The 18,714-nt window shown below is 36.4% G+C and overlaps 1 protein-coding gene across 4 annotated transcripts in view; it reads left to right on the forward strand.

Annotated features, from left to right (window-relative positions):
* The first annotated feature begins 1,046 nt into the window (after positions 1 to 1,046).
* The window catches only part of HNRNPC (heterogeneous nuclear ribonucleoprotein C), a 52,770-nt gene continuing 35,102 nt past the window's right edge, over positions 1,047 to 18,714 (forward strand). For all 4 annotated transcript variants that reach the window (XM_044665281.1, XM_044665282.1, XM_044665283.1 and 1 more), the window contains exons 1-2: positions 1,047 to 1,159; positions 6,153 to 6,178. The gene's annotated coding sequence lies outside the window, so the exon portion shown is untranslated. The remainder of the gene's footprint in view (positions 1,160 to 6,152; positions 6,179 to 18,714) is intronic.

The following is an 18,714-nucleotide window of genomic DNA, read 5'->3' on the forward strand; positions in this document are numbered from 1 at the left end:
GCGTGGCCAAAGGCACACAGGATTCGAAGCATTGAGAAGAGCTTAGTATATGGCTAGAGATAGGACATCCTCAGCAGATCGGGCTGGTAAGGTAGAGAATCCCTCCCCTCCCCCCCATTTTGTAGGGCCTCGATTATATCACTGGGTAGGATTTTGGAATTCATTATAGAGGCACAGAAGGTCTTGGAGCTGGAGAAACCGAATCGTACTTGTGAATCAGGAACATTCAGTTTTGGGAAGATCAGGTTTAGGGTGGGGTGACTAGAGGTAGCACAATAAAATCCGGCGCCACGCATATAGGAGTATCAGAGTAGTTGGATGTAGGAGAAGAGATGGAAAGACGACAGCTTAGACTCATGGGAAACCGTAGGCTTCTAGATTGCTCAGGTCGGCACGTCATTCACAGCAATGCTTTACTCGTACACATGCGGCCTTCGAAGTTTTCCCTCAAGCTCTTTCCCGCCGTCTCAAGCCGGTGGCCTAGGATGTCCGGCGGCTGGGAGGCGCGCGCACTAAGTACAGCGAAAGGCGCAGAAGAAGGGGGAGGGGAAAAGTCGAGAGCTCTGCGCCAGTTAAGGAACCTCACAACTGCCCCAGAACGCCGCGGGAATTCTGAGAACGGGGCGGGCCTTCGAACTCGCGCGCTGAGGGGAAAGAGGTCAGGAGGGGCTCCAATCAGAGCTCACTTGTAAAAGCGGTGAATACCCGGATGTGAAGTACTGCGCGGATACAAAGGCAAGTTTCTCAGCTGCCTCGTCGTGCGGTCCAGTGACCAATGAGCATCTTCTTCTGAACAAGTGACAGTACTGGCAGCCAATGAAAGACTAGTTTCTTCCTCAGGTGCGGAATCACTTTCATATAGTCTAACCTACCCATGGTTTCTATTGGACAGAACTGTGAAAAGCAGAAGAACAGTCTAATCAGGAGTAAGGACTGAGAGAGGAATTAGCCAATAGAAAGGTCTCCAGGAGTGGGGCGGAGGTCTCGGTTTTCGCGGTGTCGGTGGACGAGACGCGGGGGCCATTTTGTGAGGAGACGGAGACGGGGACGGAGAAGTAGTAGTAGCGGTTGAAGAGGCGATCTGAAGCAGCAGTCCATTTCTTTACAGATCGGGGAGGCGGAGATTCAGAAACCAACCTTTTCTCCCTCTCCCCACCGGGTGAGTGGTAAGAGTCAACCTGGGAAAGATTGGACCCTTGGAGAAAGCAGGGCGGGGGGAGGGGGACGGGGGAGGAAACCTGAGGGAAGAGGCGCAGAATGATTCCCTCCATGATAATAGCGCGGCCCAGGCTGACTTTACACTGGCGCGGGGTGAGTCTTTGGGAGGGTGGGGGGAAAGAGATTCGAATTGACCTCAACTCCATCGTGGGTTCAACATAGTTCCAGAGACCCCACAAGCATGTTCTATAACGGCTCTCGGGAGTAGAAAATACCATCTCTCCCCTCAAATTATTCTTAATTGTTTGCTTTCCCCCACTGTGGTAACGGTTGCCGGCCGCCTCCCCTGAATACGATAGTGGCGACTCCCGGGAGAGACCACGAGACGGCGGAGAAAGAAGTGGGGAAGGAGGGTGGGAGATGCTCATAATATGGATGAACTTGTTCGTGACGCTGTTTTCCGCTTCCAGTAGCTTTAATCCTCTTTTCCTTTTTCTCCCTAATTAAAGATTGGAAAGGGGGCGGGTTACCCTGGAGATTTCTCAGTTCCATTCAGGTCCCTTAAATCCTGGAGATGGGTGGGGGTTAGCGGCCGTGTGGAGTGTGGCGTGGAGAAAGATCAAAACACATTTTGGCGATTGTGTTCCTTCTATGCACCTAATCAAAACAGCAGTTGCAGAATACTAACCTAAAATATTTTTTTTTCTCTCCCCTACAACAGAAAGGTGGCTTTTGCAGTATTGAACTTAAAATGCATTTTTTTTCGAAAATATTCAATTATTCAAAATTCTAGCTGATTTATTACTTTTTACCTGCAGGTTACAAATCATAGTTAGTGAAGCTTTGCTGTGAGGTAGGTATTACTGCATTTTTCAGATGAGGAAACAGGCTTACAGTGTGGATCATTAGTGGAGGTGGGAAAAAGAGGTTAAGAATTTCAGTAATAAGGCTTTGTTATGCAGTTAGTATAATAAAAATGTGCTAGCTATTACATCATTTGCAAGAGTACTTGCAACCACAGGAAGGAAACTAGAAACTTCCAAACTTATTTTAGGTATATAAATTGTCAGTGAGACCTAGAACTACACGAATTTGGGATTAATAGGCAATATTACGATTTCTATTGTAGCTTATTTAAAATTTGTAGCTATAAAAAGTTTGCTAAACTCGACTATTTCTTGGAGACACAGATCTTAATTTTTAATTGGTATAAAACATAGAATTGTTAACCAGAAAGTGCTTTCCCCTCTACATCTCAGTAGAACTAATATTGTTTATTTTTAGCCACTAATGACAAATAAAGTCAAGATAAAGGAAATCTCTTTTGTGAGAGTGGACTTATGTAGTTTTATGCCAAATGACCCATACTCTAATCGTTAGTATTTATGTTTAATATTTGCAAGGTGCTTTATGTATGTTATAATTTAATCCTTCGAACATTCCTCTGAAGTAGATGCTAATTTTATAACTTTTACAGATAGAAAATAGATTGAGTGACTTTTCACAAAGTTATCTTGAGACAGGATTTTGAATTCTGCTCATCCTGACTATAGGACCAGTGTCTCTTAGCTGCCTGTAATGAATAGTAATGAAAGAATCCTTTGTTCTTCCAGATTATCAGAGACAAAGGTGGAAAGGGCAAGTTTTCACCAAAATTTTATTAATTTTTTTTCTTCTAAAAAAATAAGAGGATAGAGCATGGAGTAAGCTGTTATAGGAAATTATTCATTTTTAATAGGAACTTAATCAACTAGGTGTTACTTATCAGGTTTTTTTTAAACAGTTGATTTTATTAGATGAAAATTTAAAGTGAACTATAGTTTTGACTATGGATATTGGAGGGTCATTTTAGGATCCAGGCATCCTCATTTACACCATATAATAAAAATTCCAAGTTAAACATTGCTATGAAACTACTGGCTGTCCACAGACCATTTTTTTGGGGGGGATGAGGTATAGCTAGATGTACTTTATAGTAGGATAGGTAGAGGCAGCATTTTTCTCTCTTTTTTTTTTTTTTAAACCCTTGTACTTCCGTGTATTGTCTCATAGGTGGAAGATTGGTAAGGGTGGGCAATGGGGGTCAAGTGACTTGCCCAGGGTCACACAGCTGGGAAGTGGCTGAGGCCGGGTTTGAACCTAGGACCTCCTGTCTCTAGGCCTGACTCTCACTCCACTGAGCTACCCAGCTGCCCCATGAGGCAGCATTTTTAAAGTGGTGCTAGGCCAAGGGAGAAGATGAAGAAAGGAAGAGATATCCATTTCTTGAACTTTGTGCTCAATGTTATTACTCTTTACACTACTTTGTCTTTAGGATCATAATTTTTAGTTGGTAGTAACCTTAGAGATCAATTAGTCTAGCTTCCCACATTTCTAGATGAGGGGACCAAGGAAATTTTCAATGTTTTTTACATTATTTTGTTTTTCCTTTAGTGTTTATCTCTGCAGTTGGGAAATAAAGACTTAAGAATAAGACTTGATTCTGACCCTTTCACTACAAAGCCATTAGTCAAAGTCTATAACAGAAGTTTACACTCATTTTCTGTGACCAGGTATTTAGATATGATGTCACATTTAAAGAATAAAAGAAAATTTTAGGTCTTGATTTATTAAAAAGTGCTACATTTTTCAAGTATATTTGTACAAATGTGCAAAAGTACATTTTTTTCTTGAAGTATGCTGTTGAACATGAAGGAAAGGTTAGGAGTAACATTTATAAAAACATGGGGATTTGGTGTGATACAAATAAAGAGCACTGGATTGAAAGCAGAAAATAGGAGTTTTAGTTGCAGCTCTGCCATACTGGCTGTGAGTTTGGTCAAGCTACTTATAACCTTTCTGAACCTCAGTTTATCTAAAATGAAGTAAGAATTAGATGATCTTTTTATAGGTACAATCTATGATTGAAAACCCTTTATTTGAACAAAGGATAAAAAGGGGATAAGTTTTAATAAACCAATTACAAACACAACTAAAATGGTATATTTAAGTAATCCACATTCAACACCCCCATCACTATGATACAGGAGATTAACTTTCTATTTTCCCTTTTGTAATTCATCAGTTTAATAAAAATCATAATGGGCCTCTGAGTAAGCATTACTATTGAGAAGATTAATTTTCTCTGTGATAATTCTTACTCTTTTTTAGCTTTTGAGCAAAGGAATGCCATTGCAAATGGGCCCTGAAATTGACTTCAAATTTTAAGCACAAAAAATAATTTTGTATTTGGCCTTTCAAAATGTTCTAAATTAAAACTGGGTTAATTGAAAGACTTGATATCTGCTCTAATTATGGAATTAATATATTAAAATGTACATCTTCACAATTTAATAATCCCGTATGGTTATTTATGTGACTGCAGAGCCGATCTGTCTACCTTGTTATTTTTATTTTGCATACGTAGTTGAGTAAAGTTTTAAAAATTACAATCCATGTCATGTTACTTTGGACATTACAGATTTCATAATGGGCATTAGAAGTTCTTGGTCTGAATAAATCGCTTTGTTCTACTTGTGTTAGGTAAAATTTGATTTGAAAAAATCTTTTTGTTGATAATGTAAATCTGCTTTTAAGTCGACTGATTAAACATGTAATACTGAGTAGGTGGTTTACATCATCTGGAGTCCTTGCCATTTATATTTTAAGAGGAAAGTCATGGTCTCCTAATTATCTTGTAGCAAATGAAAACCATTTTTATTTCTTTTTATATCAATGATACCCCATCACTTTCTAAGAGGAAACTGTTAGTTTTAGTGAGCCATATACTACTTGATGGCTATATGATTTCTAGAGTAAGCCTTGGATAAATAGTATATATATCAGTGGCTCAGCTAGCCTGTTAATTTCTCTCAAGTATTGGCTCCAAGTGCCATTTTATGTATTTTGTGGAATTTTCCCCTTTCGTCAATGAAATATTTACTATTTTTTAAAAAGAAATTGATGATTCCATGCATAGTCATTTTGTGCACTTTCTGGCTTATGGAGTGTCACTTGTACTAATCATTGTGCATACCTTATTACACATTGTCCACATGGTATATTATGAGTTCTGGGGATGTCTAGGCTTGAAGATGAGCTTTTCTTCAGTATTTCTTTGTAGTGAAGTAATTTGAAAATACAGTCCTAATTAAAATACCTTTAGTATAATCATTCATTTCTCTATCAGTGACCTGTTTTTCCTAACATTGCTTATAACAAGCATGAATGTTTACACAAAATCTTTTTTGAGAGTCTCTTCAAGGTATTTCCCTTTACCCCCAGTGTATTCTTGATTTATTCTGATCACCTTTTAAGAATTATAAGTAGAGGTAATAGAGATGATAGAGGCTCTTCTCTATCCATTCTATCCAGTGTTATATTTATATTTACCAAAGTGGGGTAGGGATTGAATTTAAAACTTCTTTCCAACAGTCAAGTGCTTCTGTCTTGGGGGTTTTAGGGCACAGCATTTCTGAGGAACTTTGACTCAATCTGTCCCTTCTCCTTTCACAGGGCAGCAAGGCGAACCCCATCCCTACTCACTGGAGCTCAGCTTTGATTTTTAACCTCCCCTCCCTGCCCTTTCAAAACACACACACTCCCATCCAAAAGCCTGATTTTGTAAAGAAATTTTAAACATAATGATGCAACTTGGCGCGCACTGCGGCAAATTTGTAGGTGTTTTTTTTTAAAAATTGTTTTCAAAAAAAGAGACCTGGATTTAAGATGTAATTTTTAAAATTTCTATTTCTATTTTTTTCTGCAGCAGTTGGGTTAGAGGAGGAGGAGCCTTTTAGCCTCTCATAAATTGACCTCTCTACTTCCTCATGTATTTTTAAGATTGAAATGATGATGTGAAAAGGGCTTTGCTTGTCTGCTACTGAGAACTTTACCCTTGCGGTTTTTGTGGAAACTGCTTTTGGAAAGAGAAAAGAAATAAACTTTACTGACTTGACATTTTTGCACCTCCCGTTTTTCTAATCTGGGCTATTTTTATTTTTGTTTTTTTACAGTGAGATTTTTTTGATCTTCAGCTACAGTAAGTTATTCCAATTTTTTTTTTCATTTTTCCTGACTTTCCGCTGATTTCCTTTTTATTGTTGTTACTAGTTACTATTATTATTATTTATTATTATTATTATACTTATGATGGTGGTGATGATGATGATGATAATGGCACTGCTGATTTTTAACCGGATTAAATCGAGTTTTTCTGAATGTTCCTGAGCATTTCTCCTGCCTCCTGATTGACTTGGGAGTTTTGCAACCTTGGAGAGAGAGCTGAGGCATTAGCATTTTTAAGTGGATTGATCCCATAAACCTTTTCTCTCCCAACCCCACCCTCACCCCCATCCCCTTCCCCACACTCAAAGAATTTGACTGGCTGCTTAAGTCTGTGACCTAATTTTTCCTGATCTATAACTTAACTGTTTTAGAGCATCTCTGGACGTCTGTATTTTTAATTTTTTTTATTTTTATTTTTTTATTTTTAATCTTTCATTTGTTACATTTTTAAACTGTGCTGCAATAAAATGTGTGTGGTACTATCACCTATGGTGGTGATGGCATTTTCCCAGAAAGCCATCTTCTTCCTATGCCCCATGAAATCCCCTCCTTCTCTTCATGTACACTACCCCTCACAAACCACAAGCTGCAACACCATGGATGCCCAGTCTGGAGCAGCAGCAGCCAGGATCACCTGGAGCCAAAGGGGTTCTTCGGAACAGATGCAAACCCATCCTGGGTGATGGTAAGAGGTGTGAGGTCCAGTTGGTTTCATTGAAAAGACTAGGAAATACTCCCAAGTTCAAGTGTCCTGATGTAGATGTCCTTGTGTAAATAGTATTTAGGTTATGCCTTCACTGTGGAACTGTCTTTTCCCTAGGAAAGGCTACCTTCATTTCTATTTTGAAGCTTATAAATCCAGGAAGATTCTTAATTTGAACTAATTTAGGAATTTGGTAATTGGGAAAGAGCTGAGTTGAACTTTGCTTTTAGGATTAAGAAAAGATTTTTAAGCAGAGTGCCCTTCAAATCTTAGAACAATTTTTAACCTACCTAAGAGGATAAATTTCAGTACTTTAGAAACACCAATTAATACAAATAAATATAAATTATACTTAAACCTGCTAATAAAGACCCAGAGAACCTCCAGTGGTTAACATTTAGGTTTTCATTTAAAATGTGAGTTGGAGAGGACTTTAAAGGTTATCTAGTCCTTGTTTGTAACTGAGGAAAATTATTTTTTTAACTTATCAAAATTCAAATTCCTTAATTTTAAAGATTCTTTACTCAAATTAGTTGGCTATATATTTATATTATGTGTTATGAGACATTTGATGTGGAACATATCTGATTTTCACAACTTTGGAATCTTGTGAATTCTTCATTATAATTTAATCCTTCAAAACAAAAATCAGAATTGTAGAAACTACACATAGTTGAGTTAGACTTTGAATCAAAATGTTATGTAAATTAAAGTATCTGAAGCATTCCAGTAGCTCTAGATGGGCTGCTTAGAGCCTGAAAGTAGGGAAAAAGCATTTAGTCTTTACAGCCTTTTAGAGGAAGAAGCTGCTGTGTTCTTTCTTTGATTTTGTATATGTGTGTGCTTGTGTTTAATTTAGGCCCTATTAGAATAATGTGGGGCATGCCCTTCTGAGATTAAACATTCATGAAAGTTATAGAGGATGCTGCCAGTTGGTATAGTGACTAGCTTGTTTGTAGCATTTTAGACATTTAAAAAAAATACAGGATTATTTAAAGAGCATGTGGTTTTGGATATCACATAGCAACCAGATTCACTTAACAAATTTCAGTTTCTTATAAGGAATGCCAGCACAAGGGGAGATCATAGCACGTAACAAATTACTGCATAGCTCTATTTTAAATAAATTTTGCTCTTTTCCCCCTTCCATATAAACAAAAACAAAATAATAAAGCTCATTACTAACCTTATACCAACAAAATTGGCTAAAATGAAAAAGTCTGAAAGAGAAAAGATGAAATGTAATAAAATCATTAAAAAGCAATTTTCAGTCTTGAGAAATTTGTGATTAAGGGATCCGGGTAAGAGGGAAGTTAAGCAGGACAACAAAGGTCTCCTGATAACTTGATATACATACCACCTCCCTCCTGTACTTGTCTTCCCTGAGCTCCCTTTAAAGCATCATCCTGAGGCTAGAATTTTAATGTGCTGCTTTTGGGAAATTTGGCATCATCTGCTGTATAAAGTTATAGTAAGGAACAGGTTGGCTAGATGACAACTGACCAACTCTGGGGAATTATTGGTTCATAAACCTCAAAAACTCACTGGGAATGCTGAGAGGTAGTAATAGTCTATTTCTGACCTGAAAATAAAAGAAAATGCAAGATCTAGTTTCTCCCCCACATCCCCAGAAGCCTTTTAATTACAACATTTAAAAATATTTTGAATTCAGATTAAGTTTTAATTTTATCCATGGTAATGGTAGTGTATGTAAGCTCAACAGCAAAAATAGAAATAGGCTCATTTGTATATATCTGATAAGGGTATATCTGATATGATTATGTTTCCGTGGATCAATGATCCATCTATATTAAAAACTGATCTACTGATCCATGCTTTTTCACCTTGTGTGCTATACATCAGGATCTTCTCAGTGTCCTAGGAAGCCTTTAAAAACCTTTTAAGGTCTTAACATTTTTTGATATTAGTGTATCATTTTAGCTCTCGATTTTGATAATTCAGTTTCAAAAATGGAGTCACTTAAATAAGGAAAAAAAACTAGAAAACCATGATTTTTCCTTTATCTTTTTTTCCATCTTCCCTAGAGCAATACTTCTAGATAACATCCTGAAGCCTTCGGAGAATTTATACTTTGTTATTTAATTTGTTGCCTTATTTACATTTTGCCTGGTCTTGGGTGTAGTGATTTTAAATATATCAACCACCTGGATTCTGTCCATTGGAGGATGGCTAAGCAGATGGTTATATGAACAAAGAACTTTAAAAGTTTATATTGATGTAATAAAAAATATAATTGAAAGCAATTTGTCACAAAATCTAGATAATCCAGTTTATTGACAAGGCACTATTCAAAGGTTTCAAAAGTATTTGGTAGCTTAGAGTTTTAGGGAATCTGCCACATGATCAGTTATAGGTATGAATTCCATAATGCTAGCCCAAGTGCATGTTAAAAGAGGATAGAAATTCTTTGAAAAGAGTTAAGTTACATGCCACATGGATCAGTGATGAGCTAAAGCCTAACTAAAGATTAATCTGATAAGAGTTGAAGTTGGTACCTATAGTCTTGAGTGAATTTAGTGAAGTCATAGGGTAATGATGCATATGGAAGAAGGAAAAGCATTCAGAATTCTGGAAGAGTCTCCTTGCGCCTGTCAATTAACTGGGACCCATTTGTTGAAGTCAGAATTGATGCAGCATTCTAGGAATCTTTGGACTGGTGGTGAAGAGGGTTTAGATAATTTCTAAGGTGAATCTTAAGAAAGTGGAGTTTTTAGCTTAAGGATGGCAATTTAATCAAAGGGAGAACTTGTTCTGTTTCCTTAGTATCATCTCAGGACAAGAATTGTAGAGAAAATGACACATGACAATTTTTATAACTTTCATGGCATATTTGTTTAGACTTCATCCAAGGAGGAATCATTATGTTAAAAATTAATGCAATAATCTGAACATTCTCTTTTTTAAGTAATAGGTAGAAAAGTATGCTTGCTAAAAATGTTTTAGTTTCTATTATTGTGTCTTTAAGCCTTCATACTCACTTTCTGGTGGAATTCATTGGAACTACAGAATACCATTTCTTTTTGAAGTTTTATCTCATTTATATATAACCAAAAGGCAGAAAAATGGAATTCTAGCTTTGTTAATTTACTTTAATCTAGTGTGAGAGACATAGTTTTGAGATAATTGCCATGGTGTTCACTATCCTGAAAAAGCCTGACTTGGAGGGAAAAAAGCTCTTTGAGCTTTGCAGAGCACCTTGTTACATTCTTATTCAGTCCTATTGTGAACTATTGTGAAGTAGGTGCTCTCTCCCCCATTTTACATATTTAGAAATCTGAACCATGCCTGGAACCCCAGAGCTATTAAGACTCTTGAGTTTGAATTTGAACCCATGTCTTCCTCTAGCCACAGTTGCAAGGTTTTTATTTGGCCTTTTTAGTGTAGGTAGGTCATAGGATTAAGATAGATAAGAGTTGGAAAGGGACCTTAAAGATCATGTAGTTTTAACTTTCCCCCACCCCTGTCATTTTTTACAGAAGAGGAAATGGGGATCCAGAAATTTGTCCAAGATAATAAATGTAAATGTCCATGGATTTCTTCTGTATTACTTGACTGAAAACAGTCTATGAGCTAGTGAAATTTCCATTCCTGGAGATTGGAATATAGTTTTATTTTAGTATCCAATATTGGTTACAATACTTAAAGAGAATATCTTTATTTCTAACTGCTGATTAGGCCAAATTATAATAGTAGACAATTAACAAGCTTCTGTCTTTAGGGCACCATATTAAAAAAAGTTTTATCACATTGATGTTTTTCAGTGCTGTATAAAATCTTTATATTCTAAATTGGTAGGAGGCAGCACCAGTTTATTGTGTTTAAATTGTGGAGATTATATCAGAAAGATGGGGGGACAAGGATTCATTGGTAATTAGCAGATAAACCTTGAGCCTCGAATATAGTGAAGTTACAAGAAAATAATGCATAAGGAAGGAGGAGAAAAAAACATTGAAAGAGCTAAATCCTTAGATGAGGCAGAAGAAAGGATGGTAGGAAGGGGGAGCTAAAAGAACCTGCTGTAAAAGTTATCACATACCTTGCCTTCCCCCTCCCCTCAATATTTTAATTATAGCTCCTTTAACACAAAGGATCTAGATGACATTATTTCTATCTTTTATTTCTATTTATATGCAAATATAGCTTTTGACATTGCACCTTCAGATAAATTTATGTTTTGAGGTCACCTGAATATTTTAGAATCTTTTATAAGGTTAATCAGTTGGAAGGGACTTGAAAGTGTCTGTCTAGACCCAGTTCCTACCATCTTTTATACTAAGAGTCAAAGAGGTCAATACTGACACATAATCTATTAACAGGAAAACAAATACCCTGTAACTTAGGTTTATAAAACCATTCTAAATGTTTAAAAACATTTTTCTCAAAAGAGATAAAACTTTGAAGATCCCATGTCTGTCATTTTACATAAGCAGTTTTAGTGTATGTGTGGAACTTTATGGTTTAAAAACATCAAAGGAAAACACTTTCTGGTTTGGGATAAAAGAAGGGAAAAATGTGAAGTTATAGCATTCACACTCAGATCTCAGATACCATTAACTACACAAATTGAGCCGTTTTGTATGTTGACTTCCTAAGTGTTAAAATTTACTTTAAAATTTAATATACATATTACAAGTTTTCCTTACTTAAGATGGTAATAGTTAACATTGCATCTCCTTTTACTTTAAAATCCTTAAATTGTTCCTTCCCTATTTAGAAATTTTAAGTCAAGTTTTTCTTTTCATTCCTGTTATTTGCATTGCCAAAATTGACTTCAGTCTAATTACCTAATAAATAGAACAGACTAGACAGCATGGAACCTGCTCTATCAATTTTTTAATTCGTGTCTAAGAACTTAATGTCCCCTGTCCCCACTAAATGCTGTGTCTGTGCATCTTGTGTAAGTTGTACAAGAAAGACTACCGTCTTTTTGATTTACAGTCGAAATAACAAACTCCTAACATTGAAGTTCCCTCTTTGTCCAAAGATACATCTTTTGGTTTCTTCCTGGTTCTTGAACTTTGGAGCAAATATCTGTTGTACACTGATGAATATAAGAGCCTGGAAAATTTAGCTAGGTGAATCTTTACCACTTACCTGAATTTTGCCTTTCCGTGACCATTACCATAACAAAAGGGAAACCTTGATAATGGATCAAAGGAAACACTTAAGCTCTGCTTTTACTTAGGTTTTTTTTCTTTGGATCTTGAGGGATTTGCTGTGTTGTCATTGTAGTTTACAAGGCCACTTGACTTTGTGTCACTATTTCTGTTAGAGCCAAAATGGAACTGAAGAGTTTTAAAACAGACCATATGGTTTTAGCAACCTTGAATCAGTCACATTCTGGAGAACAACTTTATTCTCATTCTTAACTCTTTGCTGCCACCTGGTGATAAAATTAACTGTAGAATTTCATTATAAAAACTCGGATATTTATGGTGATAAGTTACTGCTCATCTCATCTAGCATCTTTCAACTCATGAAGAAAGTATTCATGTGAAACTAGCTTGTGGCTTTTCATTAAACTGAATCTTTGACCTCTTGTTTCTTAATCCTTACCTTTATTTTGCAGTGTAGTTATTGTCATTCCTTGCGTCCTTTGTATTAAAGATATGGAGAATCAAGGTATTTTGGCCTTATACGATGGTTCATATCAGATCTCAAAAATGTCTCTCTGCTATTGTAGTTGTATAATCTTAATATTTTCAAGATTGTTTACTTAGGCTCATTAGAGCTTTGCAAATATTCTAAAGGTTCTAAGAAAATCTCTTATGTTGCCTTAAAGGTGCATTATGAAACCAATTCCTTGAGTCATCTTTTCATTTAGCCCTGCAACATTTGTCTTTTGGCTTCCTCCATAATGATAGTTGATAGTTTTAAGAAATTCTTGTATATCAGTCATTGGACAAAGTTAAATTAATATTTGTAGACAGTTATAGTACCATTGCTTGCTCTTTCCACTTCCTGAAGGAGCTAACCATGATTGAGATTTATTTTGTGTTTTTACTTTATTGTGACTTGTAGGTGATAACCTAATGACTTTTTGGTGTTTAACTTTGTACTTAGCTGATTTGGTTTGGATAGCAGAGCGTTTTTGTTGCCAAGATTTTCCGCCTTGACTTGGCCTTTTAGCACTTCCATTTCCCTGGTATATCACTTTTAAGAAACCAGTCATTTTCATAACTTTTTCATTGAATAGGATATAGAAATTGTAGCTAAACAGATAATTGGAGGCTTTATGTTTAAATGGAAGGAACAAAGGTATTATGAATTTGATGAACCTAATTTGTTTTGCAAATATTTTAATTGTAAAAATTTGAAAGCTGGTAAGAAACCATGTTAACTATGTATGCTTTCTCTGTTAATTTTCCAGGATTAAGGCAAATGAGAAATGATAGTTTAAGGGAATCTAATAAAAGGTAGTCTAGGAATCATGGCAGAATTGGGGGTGGGGGTGGGAATATTACTGTCATTTTTACTAGAAACATAGTGTAGGTTGTTTCTTGTTTTCATCCATTCTCATAAGAAGTGCAAAATAGTTCATAATCCATTATGCTATTAATTTTGTTTTTGACTGGCATCATGTGTTGTACCACAGTTCACCATGAGGGATTTAATTTTACTTCCATAAACATTCAACATCTATTGCCACAACATAGTTTCTCTTAACCCATCACAGATCTGGTATTTGTGAATTTATCTAAATTTTATTTCGACCCTTTAGTATCTGGTATTTGGTGATTTCCAAAAATCCACCATTTTTACAAAATAGCACTTTTTCTTTAAAGTAACTTTTTGAAGTCTGATAAGATAGAAGCATTTGGAATGTTGACCTTCATTTTTAAAAAGTTTCAAAAAATTAAAAGTTTCTTGTTTTATATTATTAGTCATTACTGAATATTTACCTTCTTTGCCTTTTCTTCTTAAAGACAAAGTTAAGTGAAAACAGGTAGTGATTTGTGATAAATCCTGTTTGGCTTTCAAATACTTTCATAACCTGGCCTCCCACTTTTCCAGTTTTATACTTTTCTCACCCCTACATATTCAGTGATCCATTGGCACTAGTTTTGCTGTCCCTTACACAAGACACTATCATCATTGGCTGTCTCATGTCTGCAATTTCCTCATCTCTGCCTCCAAGTTTCCCTGGATTCCTTCAAGTCTCATCTAGTCTCACCTTCTATAAGAAACCTTACGCAGTTGACCCTAATGCTAGTGGCATTAATGTGTTTTCCCTTTTGATTATCTTCAACTTAACATATATATATCTTATTTGTACCTACCTGTTAACATACTGTTTCCTCCATTAGACTGAGCTCTTTGAGAACAGCTCCTTTGCCTTGCTTAATGAATATCTTCCATATTTAGTAAATGATGATGAGTTGATAGTATATGTTACTCTCTGGTAGACTCATATCTCTCTGAAGAGAGGAAGAAAGATATTCTTTGCTTTTTATTGCCCAGGAATGGTCTAATGGTTGTCCAGAAATGACCATTAGCTCAAAGTTAAGTTTTTTTTTTTTTTTTTTAAACCTTTAACTTCTGTGTATTGGCTCCTAGGTGGAAGAGTGGTAAGGGTGGGCAATGGGGGTCAAGTGACTTGCCCAGAGTCATACAGCTGGGAAGCTTCTGAGGCCGGATTTGAACCTAGGACTTCCTGTCTCTAGGCCTGACTTTCAATCCACTGAACTACCCAGCTGCCCTCAAAGTTAAATTTTAATGGTGTTTTTTTTTGTTTCTATTATATTTTTTCAGATTCTTTTTTACTTTGCATCATTTCATATGCCTTTTCCCGTTTATCTAAATTCTTCGTATTTGTCATTTCTTACTGCACAATATTACATTCACGTTCTCTAGTTAAACCGTTTCTCAATAGCTAGGCAACTATTTTGTTTCAAATTCATCTTTAAAGTAAAATTTGATCTTCACTTTGCACTCCTGCTTACTTTGTTTTGTCAGCCTGAGGACTCATTGCTGTAATCATCTCTCAGAAGATGTTCAGTGAACAGTCTTACGTTTTCATTTATGTATCCTGACTTTTTCCATACTTTTTCCATATACTGTCTTTTAATACTATTTACTTGCCTCATGGAATTAAGTGGGGAAATTTTAAACCACAGGCCAGATACTGCTCCTAATCTAACGAATATAATACAATGAAACTTCCGAAAGAATTGCTTTAAAAACAGACTGACTGGGGCTCAGTGGATTGAGAGCAAGGCCCAGAGATGGGAGGTCCTGTATTCAAATCTGGCCTCAGATACTTCCTAGCTTGAGTGACCCTGGGCAAGTCACTTGACTCCCATTGCCTAGCCCTTACCACTCTTCTGCCTTGGAACCAATACACAGTATTGACTACAAGATGGAAGGGAAGGGCTTAAAATAAATAAACGAATAAATAAAAAGAAACAGTCAGATGAGCATTTCCTTTCCTTTTGGCCCCCTCTTTAAAAAGTTTGCCCATCACTGTCCTAGATAGTTTTAGGCTCAAAATTTGTAGATGTCCCAAGGGAGTTTCAAATTGATCCCTATGAATCCAGATTTTAGATTTAGGTATTTATCCTTATATTTTCCTCCTTTTAGTTCTCTAGGCTAGAAAGATAGAAAATTTGTTCTTGGAAATTTTGTTTTTTCAGGGTGCTAAAATGGAATGAGTGCTAGATTTAAATTGGCTCTAATCTTTTCTCTGTCATGAGTATAATCTTCAAGATTATACTTTGCCTTAGCTATAAAATATTGTAAGAAATAAAATTTAGTTATTATAGCTATATATTAAAATTATGTGGCCGCCAGGAATCAACAATTCAGGTTGATTCCGTAATTAAATCAGACCCAAGTCAGCATCTGGTTGAGGAGTTTATTTACAATCAGGAAGGTAAAGTAGGGATAAGGAGGAGAGGGAGGTTAGAAGTCTAAAATGAAGCTGTAAGCCACAAGGCCCAACAGCCAGATAGGCAGAGTTTAGAATTGGCCCAGCTAGGCCTAGGAAGCCAGCCTAACTTACCCACGTGACAATACAGAGTGTAAGCTGTCTGTGGTCTCAGGAGATGCTTCTTCCTCCAGTTCCAGAGGACAACAACTGCCCCCACAGGAAGTTCACTCACTTACTTAAAGAGATCATGTCTTTCATCATTTCCTGTGGTCCACCTCTAATTCAAATGGACAAATGGCAGTTTCTACATTGATTTGGACTGCCCAAAGGGCAGTCCCTTATTCTTGATTTGTTACTTATTGTCACGTGGGTAACTCGTCTCCCCTCCCCACTAAGGGAGGTGGGAGTGACATCATTAGCACGCCTGGGTTGAGTAGATTTTTTTACTATTAATGGGATCTGGCTAATTCTATTTACACAATATGAAAGGGTTGGTTTAGATAACTAATTTCTTTCTGCTCTAAAAATTCTGATGTTATGATCTGCTGATATTACCAAGCATTTTTGGATTCCTCAAGTAGAATATAAGCCCCTCAAGGGCAGAGACAACCTCAACTCCCAGTACAAAGGAACTTGGACACATATTGATTGACTTGCATGACTTGTCACACATTCTGCCATTGAAATGATGGGAGAAAAAAAAGATTGTTTATATTAATTAGCTTTGATAGATAATATTTAAATGAAATTAAGTGTAGTAAGAAAGAATAAAATTTTAGTCTGAGCTACCTCCTAAAATGTTTCAGGAGACTGAACCTTTACATTTTTTTCTTTTAACCATCTTCCTTTAGGAGAGGCACACCCTTGTATTGTATCCAATACCAGGAATATGTGAAAATTCTCGTATCTCATCAAATGCATAGGACCTCAACCTAACAGTAAATACTTTAGGCTGATAACTTTTAATATTTGGTTCAATCTCAAATTATATCCAAAGTCAATAAGAAAAGAACCATGTAACCTTGAGAAATTAGAGAAGGCAGAAATTTATATTGGATTTTGTTATCCTTTAGCTGCTGATTGATGATTTTTTGATGAATGAAAAGACTTCATGTTTTCATCAGATAACTAAGGATATGATACTTAGGTTTTTCAGAAGATCATAGATGTAGAACTGGAAGAGACTGTAGAAGCCATATAGAACATCCAGATAGACATCCAGTTACTTCATTGTACACAAATGAGGAAACTAAGGCCCACAGAAATGACTTGTCCCTGGCCACAAAGAATATAAGACAGGTGGAATTTGAACCTAGGTCTTAAGACTTCAAAACCAGTACTTTTTCTGTTGTATTATGCAAGTGTTGTCATTATTCAGAATCAGTAATTTAGTGACTAATTTAAAAGGCATATTTCCAGGTTAGAACCATACCAAATTACTAGTCCCCTTACCACTGAAATTTTCTTCCTCCAACCATTTCTGCAAGACCCTCTTTCTCTTTACCTATGTAATATTCTCACTATCACTTCCTATCCATCCCAGTAATTCTGAACCTCCAGCTTCTTATATTTAAGTGGTTCTTGGTCCTCACTGTTCCTTCTCTTATTCCCTCTAACTCTACCAGTGTCCCATTTTAAGTGTTTCCTCCCCTCAAATGGGTACTTTCTGGAATGCCTAATGCATATGTGAAATTAATTTTTATAATTCAGCTTCACTGGTCATTTTTAGCAGTCCTGGACATTTACCCAAGACATGTTGGGAGTTTAAAATATTGCATGCTTCTCATTGCCACTTTCATTCCCTCTTTTACCATCACTCAGTAATGTTTCTTCCCTGGAGGTTCACTCAATTCATATTGAACACCCTGGCAAGATTTTGGTTGCTGTAATCTACTCATCTCCAGGATACTATGCTTCTTATCTCATGGATTTTTTTTAACACCTTCTGCCTTTGTACTAGAAGATATCAACATAACTATTGATATTCTCTCAAACACCCTAAGCTATTACTTCTTCTACTTACCCATTTCCATTAACTTCTACTCTTCTGCTTCTATACATAGAATCCTTTAGCTACATGTAAAGGTCATATCCTTTGATCTTGTCATTACTCATAAGTGTGCCACTTGTATGTTCATGAGATCTGAAATCGAATTATCTTACCACCGTGAGTTGTTTTTCTACCTTTCTCTTTCACCCCCCCTCCATCCCCATCTGTTCTTCATTCTCTTAAAATTTCTGATCCTTCCACCTCTCGGGCCATCACTTCTGTACTGACTGTACTATACTTTTCTCAAATCCAATGCCCCCTTGTCCCTATCAGAAATGAAGTTTCAGCCTCTAGTTACTTATACTATGTGCTGTCTTTTCTTCTTAAGTGCTGAAGGAAGTTGGAGAAAATCACAAAATTGTGTTTTCTGGGTCCATTAAAAGTGCCAAAGGTAATTCTTTACATCTTCCAAATTAACTCACTAATCCACATTCAAAAGTAGCTCTTTGAAACTTTTTCATCCCTCTTCAAACTTCTCAACTCTTCCTCCCATCTCACTCTGCTGAAAACTGTTTCATTTTATTGAAAAAAATAAAAGCCATTTGCTTGGTAACCCTTCTGCCCTCCCCTCCCCTCCCTTCCTCCCCTCCCCTCCCTCGTTCTCAAATAACATTCAAGTCCTTTCCAGCACTTTCTGCTCTGCCTCTGTCCCATGAGAAGAAGTGGGTTTTTTTTGGTCAAGGCACACCACCTCTCATTCCACTTTATCTTCTCCAGTAAATCTTTAGGAAGTCTTTACAATTTTTTGCAGATGATAATTTTTTTGGCGTCTTGGCCAAAATCACCTGACTTGATTTCTGAATTTATATTTGAAATCCAGGTCTGCAAGTGTAGCATTCAAACCACTAACCTAAAGTTTGCATATAG

Source organism: Gracilinanus agilis, chromosome 2 (assembly GCF_016433145.1).
Source record: "Gracilinanus agilis isolate LMUSP501 chromosome 2, AgileGrace, whole genome shotgun sequence".
In the NCBI taxonomy this organism is placed as follows: domain Eukaryota; kingdom Metazoa; phylum Chordata; class Mammalia; order Didelphimorphia; family Didelphidae; genus Gracilinanus; species Gracilinanus agilis.